This window comes from Wasmannia auropunctata, unplaced genomic scaffold (genome assembly GCF_000956235.1).
Source record: "Wasmannia auropunctata unplaced genomic scaffold, wasmannia.A_1.0 LD336088.1, whole genome shotgun sequence".
Taxonomy (NCBI): Eukaryota; Metazoa; Arthropoda; class Insecta; order Hymenoptera; family Formicidae; genus Wasmannia; species Wasmannia auropunctata.
In genome coordinates, this window is record NW_012026802.1 from 2,184,734 (window position 1) to 2,200,624 (window position 15,891).

General features: G+C 46.3%; 1 protein-coding gene across 10 annotated transcripts in view; it reads left to right on the forward strand.

The window, feature by feature from the left end:
• Positions 1–15,891, forward strand: part of LOC105448265 (growth factor receptor-bound protein 14-like) — a 253,642-nt gene that overhangs the window by 53,508 nt on the left and 184,243 nt on the right. The window contains exon 1 of one of the 10 annotated variants that reach the window (XM_011686766.1): positions 91–4,614. The exons of 4 other annotated variants lie outside the window; for them this stretch is intronic. The gene's annotated coding sequence lies outside the window, so the exon portion shown is untranslated. 5 more of the 10 variants (XM_011686762.1, XM_011686767.1, XM_011686761.1 and 2 more) reach the window with 5 other exon arrangements.

Genomic DNA, 15,891 nt, shown 5'->3' on the forward strand with positions numbered 1-15,891 from the left:
ATTTTTATCAGATTTTCTACGTTTCTCTTATCTAAAATATAATCTTTCTTAATCGATTTTTACATTCTAAAAAGTATTATTGTACATCTTGTATATATAAATAAATTAATTTTAAGAGAGGTTTGTACCAAGATTGAATTATATGCTAATTATATTAATATATCTTTTATATATCTCATATATACATTTATATAACTATACTTCTTCATACAATATTTTGAAAATTTGACGTTAAAATTTTTATATTTTTAACATGGACTTGTGCATGTCGACACATGAGCATGTGGTTTTTGCATTCCGAGGAAAAAATTAGCTTTAGATTCTAGTAGGCTGCATTTGAAAATGCGCAATAGGTAATATAGAGCAATAAAGATAGTAGGGGCAATAGAAATCACAGATTGATAAGATAAGAATTAAAGCATCAATGAACACATGGGTATAAATAGACGCGCTAAATAGGCATATCTTTATTATTCTACTAGATAATTACGTATATCATTGATTGTTCGTATCAATGTGACAGAGAATAGAATTATAAAGAACGGCATTATTGTCATTTTGATATTCGATCATATCTCCATCGTTACTCACGTCGTATCACAGGTTATCACTGTCATCATCGATCATGACCGTGCGTCGTACGGTTACGCTCACACGCCGATAAAATTTAATCGCGTCGATCTCGCAAATGGCTCGAGTTAGTCGCGTACGTTGATTAATTCAACTTGACTCAGTAATTCCAAGTATTTACGCTTATTGCAGTTTGCACGTAGTACATAACGAGGTATGCGTGGCTTTCCGGAGAAAGTGGGTCTCGCAATCAGTGAAAGAGACCCGTTCGATATACACGAGCGACGCATCATTAAGCGTCTCGATCGATTTAGCCTCCCGAGAGGAACGGCAAGAAACAAAATAAAAAAAAAAATAAAAAAAAAATAAAAAGAAAAAGAAAATCGAACAGAGCGCGTCTCCGGGAGCTGGCATACAGCGATCGAGGTAAATGCACTTGGGTTTGTTTACGGCGCAGTTTGCGCGCGGACGCGACAAGAAAGGCAAGGAAGCGGACGAGAGTGAACGACCGTGCCGAAAAGTCGACTCCCTCCTTCGTCGCATGACATATGCGTCTTTACAGTTAATGCTAACAAACCATCAGAGTCTTCTAAACGCTATACATGACACACCTTTTGGCATTCGAGTAAAAATTTTCATATTTGAGTCATTTAAATTTCCAATGCGGAGTATACACGGCTCTTGTCTCGCGAAGATACGACGCCATAGCTGACACGCGAGGAGATCCCCATGCTGACCCCCGTACTCTTCGTCACGTCTCGACACTTCGCGTGTCGTGTTAATTGGCAAAGATTCCCAGCAAATCGGCAGAATTCGGCACGACAACACAATATAGTCCACGTGCGTCATTGCGGAACCAGCGGCGCGCGATCTATCACTAACCACAGATAGAGGATCGAGGTTGTGTTGCGTGGCGCGATGCGTGTATATGCGCCCGGTACTGTTTCACGCGGGGACCACCTCGCCGACAAACGCGAACAAACAAACCGAGCAGGCGGAAGGAGGCAGAGGAAAAGGAGAAACGAGCGATACGGTCGTCGCACGGCCACCCACATACGGTCGCCCGGGACATAAATTGCGAGTCAATTATGCACCGGGTGCGTCCGTAACGACGGGGTGCGCGAGGACGTCCTTTAATTTAAGCGCGTCTCAATCTTCTCGATGAAGAAAACTCGCTTTCGCGACGGAATATTTTTTAAAATTCTTCAAAAAGCCGCCACGGGCAACACGCAAATGCGCGTTGAGATTAATCGTCAATTTAAGCACCTAGTTAAAAACTTGTGTTCCCTTTTTTTTTTCATGCCGCGTTTATATTATCATAAATGATTAAGAAATGAGTTCCGCGTAATCGTTTCATAGAATGAAATGAACGCAAAAATATTTTTCTTCGACGGACGCGCACCGCTCGTACACAATTGCGACGGTGTTTGTCATTATCTTCGCCGACGCGATTACAACTTTTCACGTCCTCACGTTACACTTCAAGGCCACCGTACCCGTCACGTAAGCGACAACAAAGGAACGGTGAACGAGAAATCGTGAGGTACGGTGTCGAAGGTACCCGCCGCCGTCGTTTTGCAGAGGCAATTTCGTCTGGCCTAATCGGCGCCGCACCGATTACGTCCGCGTTCGCTTTCGCCGTTATACAAGGTGTTGAAAAAACTGTCAGTTCGAACGGACAGAATCGATAGAAGATCCGTTGAAATGAGCGAGCGGATCTTAACTATCGATACGCTAGATTTTATTCGAAACACAGAAGTTAATTTAATATTAAAATTTCCGAAATCACACATGTAGAAAATAATATCCAGCTGAATAACAATCGTAACAATGACGTAATAAAATCCTGTCGAAGAAAAAAGAAAGTTGTTGCATTTTATGTAAAATGAAAAAAAAAATATCTCTGATAAAATCATCTCAGTTTTCGACGAGAGAAATATCGTCCCGTTGAAATGCGATTGCTTCCAAACACCTTGTATAAGACCGGCACGCAGCCAATATTGGTGCCGAGAGGGTTTCATGCGCAGAAAGCAGTCTCCCTCGGAGATCCCGATGGAACTCATCTCATTAGGTTTTACGGCTCTTTACTTTCGCGGCGGCCGAACGCTTTTTACTACCCGGCCGTCTAGCGGCATTAATCATAAATCCATCTCCCGGGATCCTTCGTCTCGTCTCGTTTCATTCCGTTTCGTTTCGTCGTCTCCTGAAGCAGTCTCTCCCTTTCACTTTGCCCTTCGTTCTCGTCCGTCACATCCCTCTCGAGCTCGTCATTTATGAAATGCGAAATTTACAGAACGCGCGCGATAACGCGACAACACGAGACGAGCGAGTCAGCTGAGAGACGACAGATACAATCGTTTGCAAAAATTATTTCGGTTCTTTAATTTTTTTTGTTTTGGTCGCTCGTGTTTCGAGGTAAATAGATGAATTTACATACACGTACGCAAGCGAACGAATTCGCAAGAAACAGTGAACGATGATCGAAAGCAAATTAGTTTGTTTCAGATCATTGTGAAATTTTCAAAATATTTGAGTCAGCATTTAAGACTTCTTATTAATAGAACGGTAAATTACAATTGAGAAGAAGTTATGTATAAAATACTGAAGCTTTTTGATTCGATTAAAACGCGCGGCGTGATGGTACCCACGATATCGCGGAGATGCAGAGCGAAAGCTCATGGGGAGGAAGTGGTATTATTAGAAATATCGATATCAGATACCTCGGGAGAGAAAGAGATGGTGAACGTGGTGCTCTCGCTGGTAAGCACCACATGTCTGCGGTTTGCGGCTATCAAACGATACGGGAGGAAGATCATCGATCATCGTTGTACCCGTCGTGCAACAAGTAAAGGCACCGAGGATCACGAGGTTCGCGAACTTCTTTCTACGAGCGAGGGTTCAGCGAAAATTTGGAACACCTGGCGTTTCCAGTTGAACGATCGTTTTTTGTTTTTTACGACTGCCACCGCGGCCGATTATCGCGAAACCGGGATAGACTTAACAGCGCGATAATTTTTATTGCGCGATAATAAAACGTACTTTCGCGGGAAATGATTGAACGTGTCAAGCTTCGCTCCCCAGTCTTACGAAATCACGAGTCTTGAGGACTTCCGATATCATGTTACGACTCGTAATCGGTACGAATTTGAAACATACGCGATCGCGTGAGTCACCGATATTTCTGTTTTGTTGAGCTAAACTTCTCTAACTTCATCCCGTGTATCTTTGGCACGATTAGGTAAATCGATTCACGGTACGGTCTGCTCTCTGTAGTATTTCAAGAATAGCAACGAGCATTTTTGACGTCACATGAGTTCATTCTATTCATTAAAATATGAATAGAGTCGCCACGGCATTTGGAATTCAAAGGTACCTGGCGGCAAACAATTACCGAGTCCATTTTTTAACGTCACGCGTGTGCGCATGGTGTGAAACTCAAACAGACGTGTGCCGGTTTGTTCGTGTGTATATCTTCGCAGTTTCGTTCTCCGATTCATGCGACTCTGATGTAACCATGGATCTGTTATTTTAGTGCAGCGCAGCTTTTCAATTTTTTAATACGTTTCGTCGACGACGTTGCGATATAAATTCTGGGATGATCTCAATTCCGTGCATCAATTCCTCTTTTAGAGAGGAAAAGACTGACTTAACATCTTCTAATTTTAGTGGTCTTTTCTTTTTGGCCCTTGATTTTTTCAATTGTCGCGGACTCTCATAAATCGGACTCTCATAAATTTATAGAGTTATCTTGTGTACTCTGATTCCGCTTTTTTTTCGCGCGCTTTGTCTTCGATGCCGTTATAACGACATTGTTTTTTTTCTGAGAATTGTCAATAACGAGTAAATCTTCGGGCTAACATAATCACGAGCCAAAATTAAATGCGTAGTAAACGCGTCACAGTCCGCGATATCTCGATCGTTGCGTCAGTCGGAGCGTGTTCGTCAGAATGTGTATCGTGAACGGCCTTCGGCTTCGATGTTATTTCGTCGATACTTCCTTCGAGGAGCGTCGGTTGAGTGAACGGCCGTGAGCGCGCATACAGCGTGAGTTATGTGTTTCGACTGTCAGTCAGTCATAAACGTTAATCACGTCGATGAGTTCGGTCGTGCGCGATCTTCAGTGATACTAGAACGAAATCACTTCAGCCTGGTGGATTCTCGCACGATCGGAAACGGTAAAGTGAAATTGGGCCGGGGCGACTTTTGACGCGATTCGATTTCAATAGCTGCAGCGCTTTTCCTCATTTTCTTCGAAATTATACCGATGATGCGCATTTCTGTGAACTTCTCTCTTTTGACACAAATGTGAATATGACATTCGCGTTTAAATTAACGATTGAAGATTACACGAATCTTGACGAATCGGATTTGTATCAGTTGCATATGGATAAAAAAAATGATGCTCTTTAACGTCGAACAGATTCCAGTTTAGCAAAGTTTTAGTTTGAGACGTTTAACCTGCGAGTACGGAAAATAAATGAATATTGAATAATAACGAGACAAGATTAATACCGATCACGTATTGAAATCAAATATTCTTTCATTAATTTTAAGTAATAATTTCTTTTAATTATCTCTTAATTCAAAGACAAGTTACACAGGTGTCAAACTTTCGCTGCGGAAAAATTAATTACAGGCTGAGCAGCAGATCGATGGATAAACGGAAGCGCGGTGAAACTCACGTATAGTCGCGAGCGAGGGATATAGAGATCTCAATCAAGCGCGATATCTGATAAGCGGTGAGAGGAAGCAGAAGACTTTGCGCGAATAATTTGAGACTTTGTTTGGACAACCTTCAGCTTCGTGGAGGTTAACGTGAAACGCTGCAAATAAATTCCGCGCTTCGCGGTGTTGTTACTGACGCCAGCTGTTATCGCCGCGTTATTGACACAAGCGTGATGAAGTGCATGCACGCTGCGTTCCCTCGGTTGTTTTTTTTTCGCGTGCGACACACCCATTACATTTTACAGAAGGCGATATACGGACGCGGTCCGATATATTTCCGTTGCGGACAGGAAGAGAGAGAGAGAGAGAGAGAGAGAGAGAGAGAGAGAGAGAGAGAGAGAGAGAGAGAGAGAGAGAGAGAGAGAGAGAGAGACGTGTCGGGAATGCGTTCGATCGCCGTAGTAGATTCCAGCACTTCAGCGAAATAAACGGTTGAATGAAAAAGCACGCGTATATAGAGATTAGATAAAGCGCCGCGCGGATTTGCGCAATATCGTGGGAAGTACACATTTCCCTATATCGGATATCTCGGAACTCTCGACGTAGAGTCCAATGGCAAGATTCCTCGATATCGTCTCTACGCGCTCGGGAAAGGTCAGGGAGTCCGGCAGGCAGGTAGGCAGATCGCACCGCGACATAAACCGCGACACGCAATCTCGAGTACTCAAGCACAGATTTCAACGGCTCGCTTTTTATCGGAGAGCAGGGCACGCACATAATGATAACGCACATTTACTGTTTTTCGTAATAATCGTGTGTCAACGTCACCCTGAAAAAATGCGTCCGTCGGACGCTCCGTTCATCACATCCTCGCGCTCGTTCACGCCGCCCCGACGTTCTCGGGGTGGCGACGGCGACGACCGGGTCGCGGCAACAAATGACGTCGTTCGCCACGCATAGCATCGCGCATCATCGATTAATTAATTTCCGCCACGTGTTTACCTTAATTGCGCGTGGCTAGACGCGCGATGCCGCACGCGCCTGTGGTTTCCGCTGATTAATGGCGCACCGTTAGCACGACATTTTTGCATGGCTATTCTTTCGCATTCTCCACGATACTGCGTGTGGGTCTCTTAAACTCTCGACCGTTCACCGGATGTTTCGCATTCTGCCCATTAACTCGCGGAAAACAATTTACGGAAAATTCGGCTTATTCTAACAGGAAGACAGTGATCTGCACAATTATATTATACTTCGTTGCAACGACATGTTTTCAAAATCAATTCTAAATAGAACAAATATTAGAAGAATCAAATCAATTTGTTCTATTAATTAAAAATAAATTTGAAAATTCTAGATAATGTACATCTTGAAGTAACTCATTTATATATATATATATATATATATATATATATATATATATACATATATATATATATTTTCGTTAATATCATTTCCAGTTGCTGCGCGGAAACTTGATTCTCGCGTAGCCATATATTATTTCGCAATCCTGCCAAGCCCTAAAATTCGATCGGGATAGGGGTGAACAACCCTCGGTTCAGAAGCGACCGCGTGGCTTGAAAAGCATGCCGGACCTTACCCAACCGATCTCTCGTAGAAACGCCAGGCAAGGGAGAATATGCGTGAAGAGGGAACTACCGAGTATGATTGTCGTTGCGTGTCATTTGAAACATATAGCTGGGGGGGGGGGGATGGGTTTCATTCCAGTAACGTGCATAGAGAACGCATCCCTGTTTCGAAGCCCCGTCTGGCCGTTACGTGCCCGTAACTACGTTTAATTTAATTACCAAGTGTACATAAAAGCCCCACTTAGCGCAGTATTCACGTTTCGCAGTAAAGACGTTTCTTCCACGTCCACTTGTGTCGCGCGGATCAATCATATTCATCTCGTTCTACTTTGTGTTACACGATATTAGATATTAGATTTTTGAAAAATATTTTTCGTCAAATGAATTTGGAAAGGCAATTAAAATTAGAATGAAATGAATAACGATCGTTTAAATGTCGGTAATTACAGGTAATTGTTTGACATTTAAAAGTTTCGTCGAATTAAATGTAAGAGTGCATAATCCTGAAATTGTCTCCAAAAATCTGAATTGACGTTTGCTCAATTAGTAACTAAATACTGGGAATTCAATGGTATCCTGGGATTTCATTTAAACGATCCGATTGTCCTAGGTTTGCGGCATATTTGCGCAGCGCTAATTCCGGGATAAACCGATGTAACTCTCTCTCATCCAATACTGATAAACGACGCATTTCGTGTGAGCGCGGCTTAACAAATAATTCGGCTAAAGTCGACGTTCGTTGTGTTGTCCGGGCAACGTACCCGAGCGGTCGATGCCTCTTCTGTTATCATCCGGTCTTTCTCACCCATCTCTTCCCTTTCTCTCTGTCTCTCATTCATCCCTTTCCACCGCCCTTTCTCCTTGCTGTCCAGCCCTTTCCCTCATCCCCCACTGTCCCCGTTCACCTAGCCGACATTTGCAGGCGTGGCACCGTTTAGTTAATTGAGAATCATACTCCTCCGAGTCGATAAAAATAGGCGTTGTCAAAATTATCGTTGTGTCTATCGCGATCACTCTCACGTTACAAAAGAATGATCACATTTTCCTTTGAATTATTGCTTTATTAATTCAGATATATATGAATCTTTTGTTTAGAATTATACGATAAACAAATTATTCCATAAACATAATGATCATTACGAAATTTCTATTTATTGAAAATGAATTGAGATAAAATGGCACACGTATCGCTGCATATTGCAAATGTGAAGCATTTCTTCGCGGAATGATTTACGTTGTGAGTAATAAGTTCAATCCGTACGGACAGTTCCTGCCTTCCGCATTCATTAGCATTAGTTAACGTGAAAGCCGCCGGCCAACACGCGCATAACTAATTGCTGTTATCGTTCATCTTTTCCTGTCAAGGTCGCTTGAGCCCATGAATAATCACAAGCGCGAAAATCGTGCAAGAGTCTTTCTATAAGAGAGAGCCGTAATTCCTTCCGTATAAATCGCGGATCGAACGATCGATGAAAAAATCGCGATGTAAAACAAATCACATGAAAAAAATCATGTGTGATCAATCGAAGCCAATTAATGTAATATAGTATTATTTATTGTTGATAAGATTGCGTCGCGTGAAAATCAATCGCGATATCGTCGCGTAACGAACAGAAATATAATCCGCACGGATAATACGACGTTTGACGAGACGTCAACGTATTGTCAGTGGTAACGGCAGCAGATAGGCAGCGTATTAGCGATCGCGTTGGAGCACGTTGCATTGTTATCACTCCGTCTCTCTCTTTCTCTTTCCGAGCCATCCGGATTCCTTCCCGCGCTCGATCAGAAGCTATCGACCGGCGGGAGCGACCGTCCTCCCCTCTCGGCTCCCGCCGCCACGCATCGCCGAGCATCATACGCGTTCTCTGTTTCATCAGGGTCGACTCTACGTAAGGAGTGACGCAGTTACCGCGAGGGGGGAAAAAAAAAGTATATTCTCCCCTTCTCGCCTATTGAAATTTCGACTTTGGACACAAAACATCCAACTTTCAACTTGGATACTTTCTAGTCTAGATTATCAATCGATCCCCCTCCCCACTCTCGTCGCGCGTCTCGTCCCGGATCTCTCGTCCCCGTTCCCTCTCGTCCAGCTGCCGCTACTATACTACGCTCGCTCCACGTGGCGCAGGCGTGGGTTTGTTGTCTCTCCGTCGCGCTCGCGCTCGGTGCCGGGTGCCCGCGGATCGCGGTGACACACACTCCGTTTCTCTCGCGTTCTCTCTCGCACAGACGGACTTTCCGCGCGCCCAGCCTCTTCGCCCTCTTCCTGCCGCCGCCGCCTCCGTCATCGTCGACGACCGAAGCGCGGTGCCGACGGCCGCGCGCGCTGCATTTATTGAACCGATTTCGTTTCTCCGTCGCGGAGCGTCCGTCCTCCCATCGCTTATCCTCGCCTCTCGCGTTCCCGCTCGCCATTTGTCATCCCTCCCTTCGTATGCTTGTCTCGTGCTGCCTCCAGCCGACCGACCCCGTCTCTCTAACCCTCTTCTCGTATGTGTGAGAAACAGAGAGAGAGAGAGAGAGAGACCTTTCTCTCATCCATTCGTCCTCCTATCCGTCGACGTTCCCGTTCGTTCCCGTATATTTGGAGCGTTTCGACGAGTCATCGTCGCCACGTACGACGCGACCCACAGGCATATAAATATAGCCCACCGCCGTCTCTCGATACGGCGAGCGCACGTGACACGCGAAGAGCAGCGTCTTTAGACTCGACCGACGCGACGTTCCGATGCAATCCGAATTTATTTTCCAAAATAGATTTCGCGTGAATTACAGCTCAATTCATATCTTTTCAACGTAAAAATTTCTTTAAAAACGGAACATTTTAAATAAATTCATTTGCTCGCACTATGAATGAATCGTTCGACTAATTTTAATTCTGATTAACGTTTACACTTCATTTTCATAAAGGATAAATTTTTGGGAACATCAGTGGGACGGCGACTTGACCGCTGGAACATCAACTGTTTCAATCATCCGATATAATTGTCTAAATGAGTTTTCAATTCAATATTAAGTTCTTAATTTATCTAGATGTTTTATGGATAAGCCATAAGGATACATGAAAAATCTGAATAAAAATAGACCATAAAATTGTGTATTTCAAGCCAACCGTCCCAATAGTAGTAATAACGCAAATTTCTAAAGTTTGATCCTTGGTAGTCTAAGGACTTAAACCAAACGAATTTGACGTCTACAGTGCCTACACGTGGACCGGAGTCCGATATTTGAAAGTCGATCCGAGATTCTCCCTCGCGTGGCGCAATTGCGCATAGTCGCGTAAACGCATCTCTTCTTACGGTCACCGCGGCGGTGTGTGATGGTGGTGGTCGCACACGATGACCAGGATCGATCGTTCGTCCCGGGAACTAGCATCTACTATGACGTCATTCTACGTCACCGGTCCTGAGGGGAACGCGGAGGCGGAAGCGTGTTGGTGCAAGCGCGTCGTTCTCTCTCTTTCTCTCTCTCTGCCTTTTTCCCGCGCGTTAACGCAAAGCACCGCGTGGACGCAGCCGGTGAGCGAAATCAGAGCGATTCGAGAAACGTTTGATGCGACAGAACGACACGACGTTTATTTCCACCGTTTATTTCGTGCCTTGACAGCACGACAGAGTACCACCCGAATAGACGAGACGGACGGAAGTGTATCAGTTCGCGCTTACTTTGAAAAATTTTAAACATCTTAGACTGCCTTAATGTTGACAGTCTATTTAGAAATACCGGCCTCTACGCCCCGGTTTCCGCTCCGCTCCTGGCGCGCGCCTGCGCTCCGCCAGGAACATGCATACATATACAGACGACTCACCTGTGTAGCGTGTAGCGAAGATCCTCGTGGTTCATCATACGGTGGGAAGGGCGACCACGGTCGAAATAGCTTTCTCTCTCTCTCTGTCTTCCTCCTCAACTGCGTATGGCCAAGACCTAGGGCACGCTTCGTCGACGGCAAACATTTATGCTTCCTTCTTCGTCCCCTCTCGTCTCGCGTTTATGCCACACCGTGTCGGCGAACTCGTGAGCACAATTACGCGACGCGACGTCACCCATGCACGAAAAAACACCATGCACTTCTTCTGGTCTCCAGATTTTCCCTTCGCCTCGCCTGCAGGCCGCGCGTGTTCCACGCCTTCGGATTCTCAGACGCGTTCATAACGTATCGGAAGGAACCGGAACCGAATTCTGGAACAACGAGATTTCACTTGTGAGCAATTTGGAAACTGATTTCTGATTTCGAGTGTGAAATTTTTCAACGTCGTGCAATTGAGTTTCTTTTCCTTTTCTCTTTTTTTTTAATTCGCTCCCATCCATCTTACTTATATACGACTAACTATCCCTTCGAACCTTGTGGACGCTTTCGCGATGCCATTGCGCGCAATTTTGCGAGAGTTCCTGGAATATATATCGCGTCGTGCGGTCGCGACATAGGTAGATATATTGTCTGTGTATCCCGCCGGATCGTACTAGACGGTTAATTAATCCCGTCTCCTATAGCTCCGCGAAATTATTATTAGACGGCGCGAGACGGCGGCGTGTGAGATACGAAACGGGATCCTGACGGCATCGCATGAAACGGCTTCGAGAATCGGCGAAACGCACGCGTCGATTTGTCGCCGTTGCTCCGAGGGCACGTCGTCGCGTCGATTCCTTGACACAATTCAGGAATTAATCAGGACCCGCGGAGAATTTATTAGCTTGAAGCAATAACGTGCCGAATTGCGCGCGGGCAAATTCTGTGAAATTCTGTGAAATTCGTCTTCGTATTAACGCTGCTGTGATGTACCTATTTCTTTCATTAAGAATACACAACCATTTTTTAAATTTTCTGTATCGCCAATAGACAGTCAATTAGACAAAATGATAAATGTAATAATTATGAGCATAATTTATTCGACGCTCTAGAACTTATTATCACAAGCGTTAAAAATTACTGTACAGCAATTATAATTTGCAAACGATAAAAAGAAAAAGTATATAACGTACACATTGACTGATTAGCATTAGATGTATATAGCATAGCGAGATAATATTTCACGCAATTTTTTTTAATATTTTTATACACATTAATGTTATATCATGCAGATACACACCTATCGTATTATTGGAAAGTAGAATTTTTAGTTACACTTTCGAAAGTTATTAAATGCGGCACTGAATAGAACACGACCATTTTCAAAGCTTCGTACTTCTCGTTGAAAATTTCATTTTCTGCAATTGCTCGCGAGTCGACTATCTCATCAGTCCGCTCCAGAATTATCACACAGCGACACAATAATAAAAAAAAAAGCGTACGAGGAAAGAAACGCGGGCCGTTGGCAAGACATTATCGGGTGCTTATCGGACACGTTCGCGAGCGGCGGCGTGACGCCGACACACGATTAATACGCGATTTCGTCGCGACGGATTGGTCCACGGGGGATTTCGCGTGGCGCAACGAAGAAGTTTCGCGAGCGCGCTAAGCGAGAAAGAGAAAGGCTTCTCCTCGGCCCCGAGGAGGGTAGCGGCGATTCGTGGAAAGAGGATGATGGAGCTCCGCGAGGGGGGGGGAGGAGAGGAAGTCGCGGAACGGAACGAAGGCGCGTAGGCGGCGCGGCTCCGAGAAAAAGCCTGGCCTCGCCAGGGGTTGGCGAGGAAAACGGAACGCGGTGACGCGAGGACGATAGACACACAAGGCCGGATTTAGACGCTTCGTCGAGTCCGGTCTCTCCTTCGAAAACGAAGTTAAAGACGAGCGAGGGATACGCAGCGCGATAGATGATACGAGTCATACGAGGCGATAATCTAAGTGCACGCGACCGGTCTCGCTTTATGTGCGCAGTACCTCGCGATAATCGCGATTGGAACTTTCGCGATAATATAGCGGCACCGCGATAGTCTTTCACGGACCGTCTCCGCGAGATCTTTCGCGAGTGAGTGACACGACCGAGCGAATCTTCACAACGGCGTTAATTAACATTTTCATCAAGCTAGTCGAATTACTTCTCTTTTCACGGAGTATTCGTGAGAGAATGGTTTATTCAAAAATTTATTACTCGGTCACGATTGCTTCCTCTAAAAATACGTGGATTTATTGGAACGAAGAGTGACATCACGCGTAAACCTGTATTTTCGGACGCACGTTCGGTCTTAGGAATAATAGATTTGAAATAAAACTGACTTATTGACAAATGCAGGCAAATACAGGGTGTTCCGATTAGAGTAGTAAAAAAAAAATTCGTAATATGCAAAGTACTAGTTCTTAACAAAAGAAAGTGGGTGTCAGTATAAAGAACAGCTTTCAAATTTATCAAACATGTAAAAAACTTTCTGTGTTTTTATATCCAGAAAAATATACGTGCCGCTAGTAAATTGTGACAGGAATTTATGGCAATTCCATTTATTAAACATATAAGCGAAACATTCTGTATATGCGGGATATTTGCAAAAATATGAGTCAAATGCCGTGAAAAGCTTTCGAAATGAACAGAAATAATTGCATCATTTTTTACCTAGAAAATTTTTTTGTCCGATAAAGAGACATTTTGAAAATGAGTCTCGATTAACGTTGAGTCGTCATATAAATATATTTGAGATTCGATATTATCATAAAATAACTTAATAAAAAGTAATTTTAATTAAATTTTCGTGCTCTGCAGTAAACTAGTTGTTCCATAGATTCGCGTATCTTCGAACTTTTCGCGACAAGTTTTAAATTTCAGGTCAACCCGGAATCGCGTATACACGCGGTTAAGATTCGTCACTAGATAATCAAAATTCAAATACATTCAAATTATACGAGAATTGCGTCATACGACTCTCGAAAGTCTACGCTCACGACCGGAATCGTGATCCTTCCGAGGATCCTTTTTTTTTTTCGTCGGAAAAAAATAAACCTCCCGAGCGTTTCCTTACCTGCGGACACAATCGTGCGTCGCAATTCCACCCCTGAGAAAGACGAAGGGACGAAGGTTAGAGGAGTCCGAGGCGAACTCGCAAGTCGCGCACGACGGATGCCAACGAGGAGGTGATTCCGGGAAGGGGAGATGGTAGCGGGAGCCTCCGTGTGTGTATGTGTGTGTGTATGTGTACGTGTGCACAAGCGCGAGCGACAGAGGGGGAGTTAAGCCACGAGGTGGGCGAGAGAGGGACGGAACGCGTCGTGTGTATCGGCGGGACGCGGTGCGACCGTGTGTAAGTGAGGGAGGCCGTACGCGGCGGGAATCGTCCCTCTCCGTAGTACTACGCGGGACGGCCACGCGAGCGGCAACGTTATACGTTTTCCCATCCCGTGCGCGCGCGGGAGCAACGACGCCGTTGACCGTTCCGTTCCGTTCGTTCGTTCGTTCGTTCACAGACAACGCGCGGCGCGCGAGCGTTGTCCCGTGAGAGAGGAATCGCCGTGAGAGGAAGCCGACCGGACGCGAAAGCGCGCATTCCGGCCATCGCGCGAACGACAACGGCCGCGCGCGCGCGTGCTTCGTCACGCTTCGCCTGCTCGTGTTTACATTTCGGCGTGCGCGCGCGTCGTGTTTGGCTGACTTACCCTGAGACATTCGAATTTGCGAGGGCGCAGGAAGGCGATCGCTGAAAAACGAAGGCGATTTCGACGCCGTTTGCTCTCGACGCGGGGAGGACCGATGGGTCATCCACTGTGATCCCGATCGTGGCGCGAAGTCAATGAAGTTCGCCGCCGACGCGGAGGCCCCTGAAGTTGCCGCTTGAAACGTAGGAGCTGCCACGGCGCGGCGCGGGCCGCGCGCCGCGCGTGGGTCCTCGGCAGTTTTCGGCAGCCGTCGTCGCAGCGCCGCGCCGCGTTACGCCGCGGTACGAAAAATCACAAGGGTTAGTTGACCCGGCGCTCGTGCCCGTTGCGTCACGTTTGGTTTTCATTCGCGATTCGCGACGGTGTTAAATCGCGTGGGAATATACGAATCACAGACGCGCGCGCGCGCGAGTGACTTGATCGATGCACGTGGGTCGTGCGAGCGACGTGAGAGTGATAAATATTCCCCAGATTTCCTCCGTGTTGTCCCCCGTCCGTGGCGGCGTAGCCTACGCCGTCGTCGAAAATCTACGCTCCGAAACTGCGCGCACGAGCGCGCGTGGTGGTGTCGCGCTGTGGAAACGTGTAGTTTGGTACGTGTGCGTATGTGTGTATCTGCAGGCGTGTGTGCATGAGAATACCGACGTGATGGCGAAAAGTGCGTGACGCTACGTGCTCGGGACCACGTGCGGCATTCTCACGTCGAAGGTTGAATGGCGGAACAGCCGGTGGGGTTACCAGCGCGTCGAAAGAGAGGTTAGAACGGTCGTTCTTCTCGAGTCTCGGATCGTCGGGGAACGCGATCGAATCGCCTCGGGAAGATTTCGAGACGCCGCGTGTCGCGTTCGTGCTTCGTGCGGCTGGCGACCCTGCGCGCGGTGACGCTACGGAACGTGAAGTTTGCCGCGTACGTTTGCTATCTTGCGCCATTTGAATTCGGAGTAACGACGCGGAAAGAGAGAGAGAGAGAGAGAGGAAGAAACGACGTGGACGAGAGGACGTCGCGATTCCCTCGCGAGATCCCCGCGATTTCGCTCGGGTAAAAATCGTAATCCCGCGATGCCTGTACGATCGGCGCGTCTCTCCGCGAGTTCCGGCTGCGTCGTAAACAAACAATGTCGGAGCCAATGACACCACCGGGTGTGCGGGGAGAGCCGTGTAGTCTTCTCTCTTCACCAACTGCGTAGTAACGCGTAGTAGAGCGTTACGATCCCCGAACCGACATTTCGTCAGCGTTGCGCAATCTTACGTGGGGCGGACCGTCGTCGACGAGAGAGCGCGTCGACGCGCGCCGCCGTCTTTGCCGCGAATCTGGATTTCCGCCGGACTTTCTCTATCGGTATCGGTAAAATCGAAATGTTCCGCCCTGGGTTTTGTTTCCCCGTAATTGGCTATCGATTAACTCCGACACGCGCCACTCCCGCGGAATTGAAATGTCGCGGACCGTTGAACCGTTGACATTAGAGATCGGGTTCGGAGTTTATTTTAACGCGACCTTTCCCCCTATTGTATGTACCTTTCGTTTCCTCCATGCAGCGGGGGAGA